Source organism: Anomalospiza imberbis, chromosome 3, assembly GCF_031753505.1.
Source record: "Anomalospiza imberbis isolate Cuckoo-Finch-1a 21T00152 chromosome 3, ASM3175350v1, whole genome shotgun sequence".
Classification (NCBI taxonomy): Eukaryota; Metazoa; Chordata; class Aves; order Passeriformes; family Viduidae; genus Anomalospiza; species Anomalospiza imberbis.
In genome coordinates, this window is record NC_089683.1 from 60,300,793 (window position 1) to 60,318,371 (window position 17,579).

General features: G+C 37.4%; 1 long non-coding RNA gene across 1 annotated transcript; it reads left to right on the forward strand.

Annotated features, from left to right (window-relative positions):
- Positions 1-10,320: 10,320 nt before the first annotated feature.
- On the forward strand, positions 10,321-13,108 carry LOC137469924 (uncharacterized). Its single transcript, XR_010996794.1, has 2 exons — positions 10,321-10,458; positions 11,973-13,108. It is a non-coding gene; the product is annotated as an uncharacterized lncRNA (long non-coding RNA).
- Positions 13,109-17,579: the final 4,471 nt, after the last annotated feature.

A 17,579-nucleotide genomic window follows, 5' to 3' on the forward strand; every position in this document is an offset into this window, starting at 1 on the left:
GTTTTCCCTGCAAGGGGGCCATTAGTTTCCTGGATCAGTCGCCTACTAAAAATAAATATCTAGAAATCCGTTGTTTTTGAGACACCTGCCTCTCTCAAATTCAGATTAAATTTAGTACCTGGTTGAAATATTAGTGAAGATGTATTGGTGGGCAGATTTGTTGTGTGACTCATAAGCATCATTTCCTTACAGAATCAGACAGTAATGCTCTGTCATCTCCCCAAACATCTACCCCCAGGGATTCAATGAAAGTTATTTACACGAAGTTTTAAGGGCATACAATTTGTTCAGATTCACTAAGTGGCTACTGGTGTTTACTATTCAGATTGAAAGTTTATTTCCTTAACAGTCAAACTCTTCTCAAGCAAAAAAGATTACAAATGGTTAATCAGATGGGACTCCTACACACATTTAAAGCTGCAGTCAACAAATGATTGCATTAAAATATCACATCTCAGAGCTGATGGGGATTACAGCATTAGGCAGAATCACTATGAAATTCAAAGAAGTTCAAAGGCAAAGAAGAAAAAAAACCAAAAAAGCTTACTTGCATTTAACGCTATTCCATAGGCAACCATCTTGTGAAATGTGATGTTTTTGTCAAGCTGTCTCCTCAGTGCTCCTCCACAGTGCTTGGTGAAAAAGCAGAACTTGTTTTATATCATTCCTATTGGTGTTTACATCTCACATTTTGGAGAGAAGAGTTCAGTACATTTGAAAATGGAATGCTGAAGGAATTCAGTGGAACTTTAGGGTTAGTTTTAGGACTCAAGTAACTTTCCTGAGTGGCACTCCAGGGTTTCTCAAGCTATTCATCCTATATAGGAGCTCAAAAAAGGGTTTGATAAAGCTCTGCAACACTTAGCTGTGATTTGTGAGTGGTTTATCTGAGCTAACATTAACTCATTTGCAGGTATAAGGACACCAGGCTGGGCCACCACTGCTTTGTGAGTTTAGCATAACAGAGTTGAAGTGCTGGCAAAGCCAGCTTGCAATGAAAACATTTTCTCAGCTTTCAGGAAATGCACACCCCAGGAGGGTGAGGCTGTCTAGACCTCAGGTGGCTGCATGCTGATGTGTTACTGAGCCGTGTTTCCATTATTGGAAGGGCTCGGCAGTGGTGTGCTCACGGCCAGCTGGGTGCCCCAGTGCGGAGCCAGCCTGGGGCCAGGGGCCGGCTGCAAAGATCCTGGCATGTATCCACACTGTTTCCCAGCTAATAAGTATTCCAAAAATCTGGAGCACCACAGCATGGGATGTCAAAACACCACACCTCCTTGGAGAGGCACTGGATCCAGCCTGGTGCTGGCCATGCTGGAGCAGTCAAGTTGCTCTGTACCATGCTCCTCAAGAGTAGAATATTGTTCAGAATAGCCAAATATTATCTGTGAGAAGAGTTCCAGTTCTCTGCGCTTTTACTCAGCATCTGAGTGGGCATGCATATATCCTGTGCTGATTCACAAACTGGTTCAGAAGGCCAGGACACCTTTTCTCTTTTTTTTGGTAAATGTTCAACTCCTGAACTCAAGCAATTAAATAGGTGTTGATTCCCACCCTAAAGACTGCTCAACATCTAAGCCTAAAAATCACAGAAACAAAAAATGGCAGAACTGAAATAAGAACCATCTTACTATAAAATAGCTGTATCTTAGCATTTCTAAATTCCTGTTGTTCCTGGAGTCATGAAGTGATCAGTGATTTTTTTACCCAAACATGTGGCTTTGGGATTGCTCTGACTCTAATAATTCAATGCAGGTTGAAGTTATAGCTAATAGAAGCCTTAAGTACTTCCTATGTGTGATTCCAAGGTCAGTGTGAATGCCTGTTACAAAAATGCATTTACCTCAAATGAAGACCTGAATGGTGGCCACTCAGACAGAAGTGTTGAAACATGTTCATTGTTATCTTTAGAACATTTTTTATCTATCTGGACATTTTATTTCTCTGATTTTCACTTTGCATCTACAGAGAATACACATGATGGATATGAATTTTCTCCATTTGGCCAAGTGGCATTATTATGTCCCTTTTTTGTGGCTTCTCACTTTTCTCTTCATGACACCATGCTATGCAGCAGCTGCCAAAATCAGCGTTGCATTTAGAGCACTGTGTTAAACAAGTCATTTGTTTCTCTTCAGTCATGAATAATGACAATTTAAATGGTAATAACTAGGCAATAGTATACAGGCTTCTCTATCAAAAATTAAAATTCCTTGGAAAATGTTTGATATGGATAATACTGCTGAACTGCAGAAATAAAAAAGAGAGAATAATATGGCTATTTGAGAAATGGTACTTACAGTTCTTGCTCCTCTTAAGAATGAAATAAGGTTTCTACAGACTGGTAACAGGATTAGCATGCAGTTAAAATTAAGGCACGTTGCAGAAGCTCTTGCCCAAGCCAGGGTTGACTGTATATATAACAGCATAAAGAAATTAAATTACAAGCTTGGTATAGGAAGAGCAAAATAAAGAAAATACTATATTAATATAATGCTCTTACATGGGAAAATTACTTTTGAAGCATCAAAATTTTTATGAAGGATGTAAATAAAATTAGACTATGAATTCATTCTTCTTGTGAAGCCCTTTAACCATCAAACTCGTACTTACTCCCAGCATAATCCGTGTATAAATGTAAGCATTGTCATCTTCATACCAGTGGAAGGTATCAATAAACAAATAAAAGTTCAGTCCCAGCCACACCAGCTACAAAGCAGAAACACTACAGGTTAGTGATATTTACAGTATTTTTTAATGCATATAAAACTGGCTATGGTTATAGTTTTAAAAGAATCTGAGAGATGTTTCAAAATCAGTGTGCAATGCAGTTCTTGATCACAGATGATAGAAATCAAAAATGCCTGCTGGAATGAGGCTGTATTTTAGCAAATTCAGGGTTACAGTTCTACCCCGAGATCTCAAGTAAATGATATAAATGATGTTTACTGTGTGATGGTAAACTTGCTTTTAAGCACAGGCCTTAACCTGGTCTCTAAAAAGGAAATAAACACTAAAATTAAAAGATTACAGAAATGGAGGGAATTAAGAGCTAAGGCAATTCCTTTCTCTGCTTCCCATATACAATTCACCAAACTGTCTGAAAATAAATCAGAATATAATTTCAATTCTAATTGCAAACCCCTGCTCCCTTTATCTGAGGATTAAAGTACATTGACTTAAAAATAATCAAAAATAAAACACCAAGACTTTAAATTGTTTTTAAGACTAGTTATAAAAAGGCTGCTGAATATTTTATAGCAAGTTTTACATTAAGCTTGGGAGTATTACTGTAAGCAAACCATAAAATGTCTTTTAAACAAGCTTAAAATATTTATATATATCCAATTAGACTTTTTAATGCTAAAAATACTCACTAATAACAGCACTGAGAGTTTTTCATTGAAAATCCAGCATCCCATCCTGAGTGTCTCTCTCTATGCTAGCAGTAGCTGACTCTTGCCTTTCAGTGTAACCTGAGTTCTCTGTCCATTCCTTGGGCTTTTCTACCGACTCCTTTTGTCTTTAGTTTTTAATAAGCACCTAGTGGGAGCATGAGTTCTCTCTAGGAATTTTCTAATTAAAGACTGCCTGACAAGAACAGATCACCTGAGTGACATGTCTCATGATCTGTATAAATAAAATGCTGGTCATTGTCCAGTCCTTTTTCTCTCCAGAGTTATTTCTCAGCAAATGAGAGATGCTGTCATTAAATTGTCCTCTTGTACTAGCATGTATTTGGGTGGGGGTTTTTTTCTTTGTTTTTGTCTTTTGAACAGGGTGCAACATTTCTTCATGATCTGTCTTTTAATTCAGTAGCAAACGGCAGTATCCCTGATGTGTGTATAATATGACAGTGTGTCCTGGTGAGGGCACTGCATTTACCTTTGGTTCCCCTTGCCAGAAGCTGTGCAAATTCTGCTTGTAGTAATCTCGTTCTTTCTCTAGTAAAACCATTTCCTTAAGGCTTTCCTGACTTGCCTGTGAAGGAGACCTTTCTGTGACAAAATAACTGAAAATTTCTGAAGGTTGAAATGCTATCAAGCTCAGCTACTTTTTAAACCAGTGCTAATGGCTGTTTATATGAGTTAGTAGAATCATGGGACTGTCGTTACAAATGCTTTGAATGCAAACATTTATGAGGGATTTGCTTTGAGCTTTATTTTTCTTGGATGGTGAAATTAAGTATTATTTAATAAACTTTATGACAAGCCATGTGCAGTAATTGGCTGCTGTCCATTATGTAACTTGATATAGGCTGTCCCCACAACCACCCCCTTTATAGTAGCTTTGGTAGTGCAGGGGCTAACAAGCTAGTGAATCTTGCTGTGTTTTTCAGAGGTCAAAAGATGAGGAAATAAGGGAGAAGGGAAGAAGAATGTGCAGATGGTAAGGAGAAATACTAGTAAGGTCAGATGCCAATTTTAACTACTTAAAAAAATAGGAGGGAGAGAAAATCCACTATCTGGATTAGCTTTACTTCAAAGGGAAATGCAGCACTGCGATGTTCAGCTTTGAAGTTCAGCCGATCCAGACAGCAATTTTCTAAACTGAGTTAAAACTGGCATCTGAAATAGATTTTTTTCAGAGTACAGCAGATTCATATGCTGGTTTAGGCTCCAAAATTTGTCTGGATCAGCAGCTGTACTTCAAAGCAGCACATCTCAGTACAGCATTTGACTTTGAAGTGCATGTGCTCCAGATGCCAGTCCTCTTAAAGGAGCCAATGAATCAACTGCACTTTAAATTTTGTCTGTTGAAACAGCTATGCTTTTTTTCATATGTAATGGAAATGTGTGTGGTCTCTAGTATGGCATCTCTCAATAAAAACATAAAGTTAACAGAAAAGCTCTTTATTACTTCATTTTGTACAAAGAAAGTGGTCAACATTTTATTATACTGATTTGCAGTGATCTCAGCAAATTTCTAGCACAAACTATTCAGACAAGACTCAGGAAAGGACATTTTATTAATTAAAGATGTAATGGTATTCCATTTTGTCATTGTTTTATCATTATGAGCTACAACTGTCCTAAAAAAGACAGAAAAAGGATTAAAAGGGGTTCATTCCAGCAGTTGGGTAGAAAGCAGTGCTGGCCATGCTGAGTTCCCATGCAAGAGACAAAAGCAACTCTGCCATTAGCTTAAAAGGCCAGTTTTTGCATGGAAAGAGGTTTATGAGGTGCTGAATTGTTTCATGTAAGTATCTCAGCATTAATGTCAATGTTTGTATCAATTACTGCTACAGACCTCAATCACTGTTAGTTCTATTCTATTTGACAGCAACCTCAATCTGAGGTTGTTAGTAATTTTTTCAAAGTACTTCGAGCAGTGCTTACCCTTTGCAAGACTAATTATTAACATGAGACTGCACACACATACCTATACATATTTCACTTTGCTAGGCTATCTTATTTTTATTATTAAATATGCCTGCCTTGCTTCTCAAAGGCAAAATAATTTCAGTTATCTCTGAACTCTGCCCTAGCCCTTTCATAGTTTTCCTGTGTGCTCGACTTTATGCCTGTTAGCAACCGGATGAACTTAATAAGCTTCACTCTGCTACTTACATGAATGGATATAGGTAAACAAGTGATCCTGAGACTCTGAGTGCTGTAAGTTTGCAGACCAGCTGAAGCCATTTAGTTGCTGGCTGTATCAGAGGATATGCTTTGTATTAGTCTGTACAAAGTGGTGGCACTTCTGTGTTCTCTAATTTTTACATTATCTTGGCTTAATATTTCCCAAAAATGTTCAAGAAGTGAAAGGCAGATTTGTCCTTGATGAATGAAAAAGATGAGCAATATATTGGATAAAACATTCAATTTTGTGAATAGAGAAACTGCTGAAGTTAATTAAAGATCAAACCCTTTCCTTTTTTTTTTTTGTTTTGTTTAGGGTTTTTGTGTGTGGGTTTTTTTGGGTTTTGTTTGTTTGTTTTCCCCTATGAAGACAACTTTGAGGGAACAGAGGTCAAAGTACATCTTTTCTGTAGTGCTCTGATTCTAGCTTTACAAAAGAACATTGAATTTCCATAAACAGTGGCTGAGTGACTAGTAGCATTAAAAACCAGCTATATAATTTTTAGAGATTTTCTCATAGTGAGGCTTTATTTTTTATATTTAACTGCCTCATTAAGGTTAATGGATTTTCTTTTTCTTTTATAAACTGCACTCACATTATGGATGGGGGAACTGTTTTGCAGTTTGAGAACATTCATAAAATCCCCAAAGCTCTAAAAGACTAATGTAATTCCAGCCTTGTCAGTGCCAGAGATTCAAAAATCATCAGAATGTTCTAAAATTTATGAAAGTAAAAAATAGAGAGTGTGCAGTTTGGAGAACAGTACTGAGGCTTCAAGGGCATCTGACTTCCCATTTGCAGCTTTTTGTCAGTAACAGTGTGCTTATTTTTTAATAAAATATTAAAAATCTTGGCCCTAAATGTGGGCTTGAGCAACAACAACAAAAAAAATGCAGTTACCAAAACACTTGTGATGCAGCTGGCAGAATTAGCAAGGGTATTGCAAGTATTGACTATATCACAAGGCACAAAATTCAAAGAAAAATTCTGTTTCTATCCAGAAAAGCAGAACAAAGTTTCATAATCCCATTAAAAAGAAGAATAAAAGAGTTCTGGTTGTAGATCCAGCTCCTTTTGAACTCCATAAGCCAGTGCAATAAAACAGCACCTGTTTTTCTGTTAGCAGACCTGATACTGGCATTAGGGATATCTCACCTGATGGGCAGTGCCAGGATTTGGAATCACAGTGTGTGCTGGGGATGCCTGCAGAGTCAAGAGCAGGAGTCAATAGCATGGCAAAAATGGAAAGGGTCTGGGACCAAAATCATGTTGGAGGCTAAAAGGGAATTTGTCACTGACCACTGTGGGAACAGCTATTGTTTCTGCCTAAAACAGAGCTCAGCACCCTGTTTGCAGACTCTAGTTCTTTCCTCAAGCCAATTGAAAGGTTTATCAATGAGAAACATAACAGTTCTATCTTGGGAGATAGCCAGTTCCCAGACAAAAAATATTAATATTTGAATCCATATATTTTCTCTCTCAAGGGACTCCTTTATTGCCATGTTCACACTGTAATCAAAATATATTCAGGAGCAATTTCAGATGTTCAAAAGCTATTCGTTTCAGTAAGTGCAAAATCTCCCAGCTCTTGACTATGCATCTCCAGAAATAAAGTATCATACCTTCCTAATTACATGTGCAAAATTCTAGTTTTCCCACAAGAGCTGTTGTACACCTTAATAACAGGAAACAATCCTTCAAAGCAGCTGAAATCTTGTACAAATAGATGTGTTCACAGGTTAATCAGAAGAATTTTCCTTTTAGCTATTTTGTAGGCAGCATACTGTGGAAAACAGTTTAAGGATGAGTACATCCTTACATCCTTAAGAACAAGGAGCAGGAGGAAAAAGGGATGAGTAGCATCCATGATTTGCCTCCCCCAGAACCAGGGCATCACCAATGGAGAAATTATTGAGAGCAATTCCATATAGGTATAAAAGGGATGTTCAGGTTCCACATCAGCACACAACCAATTCCTTAACATTACTGCACATATGTAATCCTCTCCGTGTTCTCCAGTGTTGGTCAGATTAAGGATGAGACTTGGTGACAAAGGACATGGCAAAGCTGAGGAGCTCAGACCCTTTTTCACATTAGTTTTTACTGGTAAAACTGACTTTCAGTTATTCCAGGCCCCTGAGGCAAGCTGGAAAGTCTAGATGTACTTTTGGTGAAGGAGAATCAGGTTAGGGAACATTTGAGCCAACTAGGCATATGCAAGTCTTCAGAACCTAATGGAACACACTCAGGAGTGCTGACCTGGCTGATGTCACTGTGAGAACACTCTCCATCATCTCTGAAAAGTCAAAGCCACTGGGTGAGCTCCTAAGGGCTGGAAGAGAGCCAGTGGTCAGCCTCTCAGCTCAGCTCAGTCCCGAGGAAGACGACGGACCGAATCTATCTGGAAACCATTTTGAGACAAGATGGGAGCAGTCAGTATGACTTTACGACGAGCTGGGCTACGTAGTGCGTGAAAGAAGTGTACTTCCTGGAATGAGTCCACTCAGGGCCACAAAGATTATTAAAGTCCTGGAGTATCTTTCATGAGGGGAAAAGTTGAGAAACTGTTCAGCCTGGAGAAAGAACAGCAGACTCAGGGGGATCTTGTTAGTATGTATCAATATCTCATGGGAGGGTCCAAACTAAATGAAGGCAGACTGATCTCAGAGATACTCAGGATCAGAGGCAATGGGCTCAAACTGGAACACAGGAAGTTTTGTCTGAACATCAAGAAACTTTTACTGTGATGGTAACTGGCACAGATTGCTCAAAGAGCTTATGGACTTCCCCTCCTTGGAGATACTGAGAAACCATCTGAATACATCCCCAAGCAACCTGGTGTAGAGGACCCAGCTCTGAACTCTGAGAAGGAAGGCTGAACAGGGAGATTTCCAGTGGTCCCTTCCGATGTCAAACATTTTGGATGTCTGAATTTTCCATTTAGTTTACCAGAACAAAGTGAAGGGAGCATTCTGAAGTTTCTTACCCTAGACTATGTGCATATTTAATTTAACTAAATTAATTTGTCTTTTGTTAAAATTTTCATGAAGAAGTTATTAGATTAGTCTGATTTTATTTCTGGCTCTAATTCAGAACTTTGTGATCTCATTAGCAGTCCGTTTTTATGAGGAAGATATGTTTTGGAGTGCTAGATTGAGTATTTTCAGTGGAATATTTTATGGCAATTTTGGTTGATGCAGTGTTAAATTTTTCACTGGACACACCAAAAATAGTAAGAAGGACAGATAGGTATTTAAGAGACTTCATATACCCTTAAAATTAATAGCAATGACACAAATAAAGACTTCAATTGAATTAATATAAGGACTTGTGTATAGGTATGTTTTTATGACTGTGTGCTGCAAATAATTTTTTCTAAAAACACATCATCATGCAAATTCCTTATTTGCATAGTAGTAAAATTACCAGAGTTGATAAAACGGTATGTTATCTGAATGGTTTTCAGTGAATGATTTCTCCTCATTTAGACTTTATATTTTTTCCTAAATTCATTCTGAGATTATTACTAAACCCTGTTTCATGTTAAATTAAAAATGAAATACAGTTTGCCCAGCATAGGAGCATTAAAAGGTCACTCCTATGTACTCATTGGTGTCAGTAATCATATGAGCATGCAGGAAGAGTAACAATATGTACAACCTTTCCAGATGGCTGTTCACAAGTGTGCACAGAACAAAGGTCAAGAGCTAAGAGTTCACCCAGTTGAAAGCATTTTTTCTAGGATGTTCAAAGTGGAAATTGTATTTTAAAGTAATTACAGCCCATCATTTTTAACACTGCAGTACAGAAATATATAAAAGCATAAGCTGTAAGTGTTCTGGACTTATTTCTCTGCCAGTAAAATGTTATTTGCCTCTATTACCTGAAATTCAAATAAGTTGGTGGCACTGTCTATAAAGTATCTCTCTGTTGTGGGAAGAAGCCATGAAGAGGCATAGACAGGGGTGAGTAATGAGGATTGAATATATGAAGAAGAGATGAAGAAACAATGAATAAAGAAAAAATGGGAGGATGACATATTTAAAAAGTATTTTCATAGTTGAAGCAACAGGGCTCTTGTGAGTGAAGGTTTCCAATTGATGCCTTTCTCCTATCAACATTTTCTCCCCACATATTTCTCCCCTATCCTAAATCTACTCTAAAAGCAGTGGTTTTGCAACTAAGAATAATTAGTCCTGTGCCAGACTTCTCTAATGTCTCATGCCAATGTGCCAAGTAGGTAAGAAGCCTTGCAATTTGTGGCACATTTGATTTAACTTGCCGTGGACAAAGGAACAAATGAAGTTTTAGGATAAAAGCCTTAGTGGCTGCACATGTTTAAATCATCTCATTATTTGGTCTTTGCATTTACATTGTGAGTGGTTCCTTCCAATAAGACCCTGATTTCATTCATTTGCACCTGTAATGGAGTAATTCCTAATCTGTGGGGACATAAGGCAAACCATGGAAAACAAAGCAGCAGACCAGCTCAGGCTCTTTTTTCACCTCCCTTCCCCTTTGGGTGTGGTGTGGGGACTTCTTCCTCTTATCCACAGCATACACAGGCTGGCCCCCTGCCATGCTTTATTAAGAAAGAACACAAGCAGCAAAATCAGCTCCCATCTCCTCCAGCCAGTCAGCCACCGGCAGTGTCCCTGCTGATGCGGTACCTCCACCAGCACCACCCCATTGCCCTGGCCCCACGGCCTTACCCTCCCCTGCCCCCCCAACCTGCTGTCCACCTGCATCGCCCCTCACCAGGATTCCGGGAAGTCACCCCTTACATCATTTTGCTCCTAATTTAGATTAACGTTGCAAGTTCTTCTAGGCTTTGAGATGCCTGCAATTTCTGTGGAACTGTAAATTTGCCTTATTGTAAGTATGAACATAAAGGTAATGGCAAGGATGTGGTGATTATAGTATTTAATCTATGCCTGTTTATACTGTAGTTGCAACTTAAGCTAATGAATTTAGTTTCTTTAAAGGCTTTCCCAGCACAGTGCTTTAAACCAGAAGAGAATAAAGTTGGTTTATATTCAGATATTGCTCATTTCAGATCTTGTAAAGGTTCTAACAACTGCCTATGGTTTGAGAATAAAAAAATTAAAAGACAATTAAAGGACTATAAGTAAACTGCTATTAATTTAAAAGTTGAGCAACATTTTTATAATGTATTTTATAGAAATATAACCTTGAGGGAAACCTATTTACAAATCATGCTAATTTTAAAATTGTTTTAACAGCAATTCAGTTCAAATGTTCTATTTAATTTACTTCAATATTCATTTCATTGTATTCAAATTCTAGGTACTTTATTATATATATTTTTAATTCCTATAATAATAATATAATTTTATTATATAATAATGTATTTTTCATTCAAAACATACACTCATTTTGGTGGCTCTTGCCATGCTAAAAATGCTGTTCAAATATTTCTATTTAGTCTTAATATCAAACTCTGTAAGACAAAGATGAAGAGGAGATTAAGTGACTTTTCGAAGAGTAACAGCAACTATGAACAGGTTGTGGCTCATAAGCAGTTCATAAGTCTTTTGCTATTTGTATGCTGTTTTGAAAAAAGATGAAACATTCTTCATATAGGACATTAAAATTCCACTCTCAATTGTTATTATAGTAAAGAAAATGGTAATATGTGATCACTAGACCCAAATGTTTTTAATGTGATTAGATAGATCACTTGAGAGAATGACAGCAAGAAACAAAAAGGAAGATGACAAGAGATTTATTGCTTAATTTATTATTTGTCTTCAAAAGATTTTTTAGCTCAGGTAGTATTAATACTTTTTAAATGGGAAACTGCTACCATAGCTTGTCAGACCTTCTCCAGCATCCCTGTCCTGACATTATTGCTCATACTGGCTTTGGAGACTGGGAACGTTCCCTGGGACAGGGTCTGTTGTGTAGGGAGTATGTCCATCCCCTGCCCAGCCTGGGGAGGAAATGCCAGACACATTCACACGCTGTTTCATCCTGCAGGCTGGGCCATTTCAAACAAAATGCACTCTGAATGTCTGTTTATCTATGTAAGAATAAAACTGTATACACAGCATGAAGCTTTGTTTTCTGGCATGCAGCAACTTGAGAAAAGTTTGTGGTTTTGAGCAGAAAATGGACTCATTCTGAAGGCTTATTACAGTGGGACTAGACAATGGCTAAATGGTTGTGGGAGTCCTGAGTAGGAGTAGGAATATGACTTGCTTTATAGCATTGGTAAAATCAGTAGAGGAAAATGCACCAAAACCAGTAGTCAAAAATCATGTAGAAAAATTGGTAACAGTAGAGAAGATGGCCACAAAGATCAGGGCTGAAGATAATGCCATCCTTTGAAAAACTTCAGTTCTAAATATTTTTCACCCTTTTCCCAGGAGCAGTGTTCAAGAATGTCAGCTTTCTGTTGACAAATAAATGAGCCACATCCTAGAACTTCTTATGGTGACAGCTTTGAGAATATTAATCAAGGGTAAACTGATCTAGTGATGGTTTCCAGACCTTAAAGACGTCATGGGATGATTGCTGAGGAACATGAAGTGTCCTACACATATGAATGAACTATCAAACCTACAAATGACAGCCTATGGTACATTGAAAACTGAAACTGCATGGAAAATAAAAGTAATTTCAGACACACCACATAAATCATGCTGTGCACAACAGTATGTACTGCTATATTTAATCAAATAAAGCAATCCTTAAAAATAAATGTTTGACATAAAATTCTTACTGTATTTCTAAAATCACAAGTAGCTCAGATCATGCTTCCAAAACAGATTAGTCAGGGCTATGGTAGTGAGTGTGTCTTCCATCACAGATGGCCTAAGTTCAGTGACATCACAGAGTGGCAGCTTGTAAACTGAGCCTGTCAGAGAATGGGCGTATTTATTAAAACATGTAATTTATCCCTGAATGTAGATGCTGAACCAGACTGGTGTAAATTGAGTGAGATAGGGCAGAAGAGCCTACAAGAGAAAAGCAATGATGAGGGTAGATAATTAAAGTTCTAAAGGAACAGATTTTGACTTACACCATCCCATAATTTGCCTTTCCTTTAGTGACTTCCCTCTGTCTCCTATACATGTAAATTGCACTATCTGAATGTCCACTGAATGCTAAATTGTACATTTTTTTTTCTACTTCATTCTCTTTCATCCAAAATCTGATTCTCAAAGCTATTAGAAAATTTATTGATTTTCAATTTTCCACCACAGAATAATATTTGGTCCAGTCTGTATTGGTAAAACTTATGGTATTATGATTGGCAATATTTGTTCACACTGATATTTTATATTCAAAATGAACTAATGCTTTATATTTTTTGAATTTTACATTTTTATTTTTCTCTTTGAAAAGAAAACTGTGAGGAATTACATTAAAATAGTCAAACCCAGATGCTTATATTTTGTATAATTAAAGTAGTTTAACTGTCTTAAGAAGCTTTGGAGATGAGTTTCATGAAAATTGTTTCCTCACACCGTTTTGAATATAAAACATTTCACAACCTGAATTTTTTTGCAATGCTGTTTATATACAAAGAAAACTAATAATTTGATATGAATGATAAATGTGATGCCTCTCACTAAAACTGTGTGGTACCTACAGTCATCTGCTGATAAAGATTTCATAATTGTGACTCTATTTTTGTTTATTAGTTTTGGCTTTAATCCATGAATTTACAGATACTTTGATGATTTTTTTAATATGAAAAATACCTGCAAGTAGTCAAGTTAGGATGTTACTTGTGTCTGGTGTGGATTATTTTCCTGTTGGTATTGAACTGATCTTAGACTTTCTGTCTGAAATTTTCTTTCTTTTAAAAGAATGAGCTGAGGGTGAGCTGGTTTGTACTTTATCTACTCCTTGCCCAGCTGGTAGTGAAGGATGCGAATCTGACCTCACCCTGACCTGATAAGTGTCCTGTTTGGGACAATGGTTTGAGGAACCTGTCTATACAATGTCCTGGTTTTGGCTGGGATGGAGTTGATTTTCTTCCTAGTAGCTGCTACAGTGCTATGTTTTGGATTTAGGATGAGAATAACACAGTGATGCTTTAGCTGGTGCTGAGCAGTGCTTACGCTAATCTAGGACTTTTCAGCTTCTCATAAGTGCCTTGCCAGCAATTAGCCTGGGGGTGCACAAGAAACTGGGAAGGGACACAGCCAGGACAGCTGACCCCAACTGACCAATGGGATGGATATTCCACAGCATATGGTGTCATGCTGAGCAATAATACTGGGTGGGAGCTGGCTGTGGGAGGTGGAAACCTGCTGCTCATGAACTAGCTGGGCATCAGTCAGTAGGTGGTGAGCAATTCCACAACTTGTTTTGTATATTCTTTTAATAATGTTATTATTATTTTTCCTTTTTTTTTTTTTTTTTTTTTTTTTTTTGTCCTATTGAACTGTCTTTATCTCTACCCACTGGTTTTACCTTTTCTTCAATTCTCTCCCCCATCCTACTGAGAGGGAGTGATCATATAGTGATCATATGACTGTGTGGTGTTTAGCTGCCTGCTGGGATAAACTGCAAAAACAGTTCAGGAGTTAAGGCTGATGCTAAGAATTTTTCAACATATTCACTTGAACATAAAACCAATTTCTGTCCTGAAGAATTAAGATGGGAAAGATACAGCCACCCTGTACCTAGTCTAAAAGCTGTTTGTCTGCACAGGTCCTCTATGAGCCAAAATGTAATTGTGAGAGGAGGAGCTCAATTTTTTGTAATTTTCAAGACCGTCCTTCTTACCCAGCACCTACCTGCTGTACGACAAGGAGGGATGGAGTCAGACTGCAGGGGAAGTGGGCTGTGCAGTAGCAGGAAAGATGTTCGTGTAAAGGACAGGCACTTCCACTTTCATTTTTACATGCAATTATTTTGACTTCCATTATTCTTTGGCCAGAGAGGGTTGCCTTAGGTTCAAGATTGCCTTGTAATTAAGAAAAAAAAAAAAGCAGCTTTTGTTTGTTGTGCAAATGAGCACACCTATCTGAATATCCACCATGAGCTGAGTGCTCCATCAAGCCTTAAAGAAAACTGGACACATCTCATTGACTCCCTGCAATGGAAGGAGGTCTGTTTGTATCTGGCCAAAAAAGGTGCCTCAAAGGAATTGGTTGAACTAAATGCAACACTTTGAAAAACAGTCTTGAGATGATGGAGGAGTAGGTTGGAGAACAGGCTATGCAGGAAGAGTTTGACCTTTGTTTTGTTTGTCTTAAGATGCAGCTCTCTTCAAAGACAGGACAGAACTGCCATTAATTTCTTGCATGTATTTTTGAACATGAATGGATAAATTGAGAAGGCTAAAATGGCCTAAATTACGCTGTTTTCTGGTGGCTTATTTTTGAATGACTTGTCAGCTTTATCTTTCTGAGTCAAAAGCAATGATGCAAAAAATGTGATCTGTTGTGGCAATCTATGGTGCATCTGTATCTACCTGTAGCTTCATTTCTCTATTTTCTGTGTGTTTATAGTGTGACTTCTCTACATCCTAAGTGGAAATCGGTCAGCTCACAAGTTTGACAGGAATAGTGGGAAAGGACAAATTTGTATTATGGTGGAGAGTGATAACTAGGTGATAGGAGCAAAACAAGGGGACAAAGTGTCTCTTGAGGGCAAGAGGCACATAAGCCCCTAACCAGCACATCAACAGCCCTAGAATGAGCAGAGGCAGGAAAACATGGACAGCATTTGGCCTCTGTTGAAGTTCTTGAGACTTGAAATATTTGGATGATGGAGTAGATGCTCTCCCTGATGGCAAATGGTTGACAGGGAGTGCTAAGCCATATTCTCCTACAAAGGAATGTTTTCAATGTAGTAGCTAGAATGGTGCATATATTTAATTAATGGGTACTGTTTTCAAGGTTGACAGTGAATGCACCCTTTAATCTTCTACGCCTTTCATAAATATATTGTGAAAAACTTGCCATAGTTGTTTTTTTTTTCAGATTAAAAATGGCATTTGTAACTTACTTTTTAAAACTACTGTCTTCTCATGGGAAATTCTGGAAACATTTTCTATAGAAATAATTCTGTTTCTAGAGCATATATGTTTTTTTATCACATTTCTCTATTGATTACGAGATATATTTGCATAAAAATATGCACATAGGAATTTATCATCTGCTGCTGCTTTTTTCTGACTTGAAATAAAAATCCCTGTGGAACAAATGTACTCCTAAGCAACAGAAATTTTCACAGGAGTATTTCATTTTAAATAAAAACAAGCAGAGAAAAAAATACCCTGAAAATATTACTTGCTACTTTTGGAAAATAGTTTTTAGTAATGGCTTCCACAAAGCTCTTAATATAATAATCATGCTTTTAAAGCTCTCTCCTAATTTAGTTGCAACCAGCATAGTATAATGCAGAAAAATTGATAGCCTGTCCCACATTAATATTGTTGTGGTCTTTTCAGAAAATCTTGCTCTTTTTGCCAAGATGCTACTGCAATTAAATTTTGTCTTACATCTAAAGGTGGTCAAATGAGTAATTTTGCAAAACTACCCATGTTGAGTGGAAAAACAGAGTTATGTTTTGTGTATATTTTCCTGTGATATATTTTTAGTATTCTCATGTAATCTGTAAAGGCGATTAATTAAGTCCATATATAATAATTTGCTTGTCTGAGTGAACCCAGGCCTTTCTGGTTATTTAAATCTGTTTCTTTAATAATAATTAGCAAAATGGAGAGTCCTAACTAGCTAAGTTATTTTCAAATCCTTTTCCCCTATTACAGGGGTTGGTTTGGTTTTGGGGGTTTTTAAATTCTTATCCTAAACAACAAGATCTTATTCATAGTCTGAGACACACAAGAAAGAAACAAATTCAAAAAACATTTCACCGCAAAGATTTCTAAGACTTTAGGAAGAGGGTTAGACCAAATACTTCTAGCTTCATGTAACCTGCCTGACTTTGACTTGGCAAGGATTCTGCTCGCTGGTACATTCAGCAGTGACATTTTAATGAACTGTTCCTTCTCCTCTCCGCCCAAGCTCCTGTGTGATTTCTCTGCCAGCCCACCCTCAGGGCTGCTTCAGGGGCAGCCTGAAGGCACAATTAGAGGACAAAGTGTAAACGTCACCTTCTGACAGTGTGCATGATGGGGGAATTAACACTGGTTTGGCACAACTTCTCCAGAGAACTTCCATTGATTGGAAATGAAAGCTGAATCAATATAACACTCCCTAACTATCACAGGTATGGTGGAGTTTTGATCATAGCAGAAATTTAATCTGTCTTTGGGAAAATCTGAAGACTAAAGCACACCAAAAATAAATAGCATATCCTAAGAAAGATATTTTAACAAGAAAAAAAAATGCTAATGACAAGAGAGCCCTCTTCAAGTTTATTTCCAGGCTCCAGAACTCTGAAGTAAGAGCAATTTGAAATCATTTGGCTGCATAATATCAAGAGGCACCTTGGAAAGATTACCAGAGTGATACAGACAGGGAATGTCAGCATTTTTCTGCTTAAAATTTTTAATTATAAAAAATCCTTTTGTGTCATTTACTGATTTATGGTCTATTATTTTAACTTTAGAAGAGTAAATTCTTCTTAGTTTATTTATTTTAGAATATGAAATTCGTATCTTAGAGTTGGAGACTAACAGACTAATCAAGAAGCTTAATTTAAAGATTGAAGATCTAGGACACCATATATTCAATAAGCTTAAGGCAGAAGTACACAGTGGGAGCTTATCCTCTGACTGTCTTTGAAAGTTGTCTCCAGAAAAGAGGGGAAACCAGCCATGTAGTCCTAGCAAGGAACAGTCTGGAGTGCATCTCTGCCAACAGAACCAGAAAGAGAACCCCTTCCTGTGTTTGCTCTAGAACAATGCTACTCATTTTTAGTTCATCCCTTTTTTGGAACAACTGATTACAACTTTACCCTACTTCCAACTCTTTGATGTACAGGGTAAAAAAGTGCAGAAAGTGAGGAGAGAACAAAATTCATCTGAGCTTCATTCAAAAGCGAAA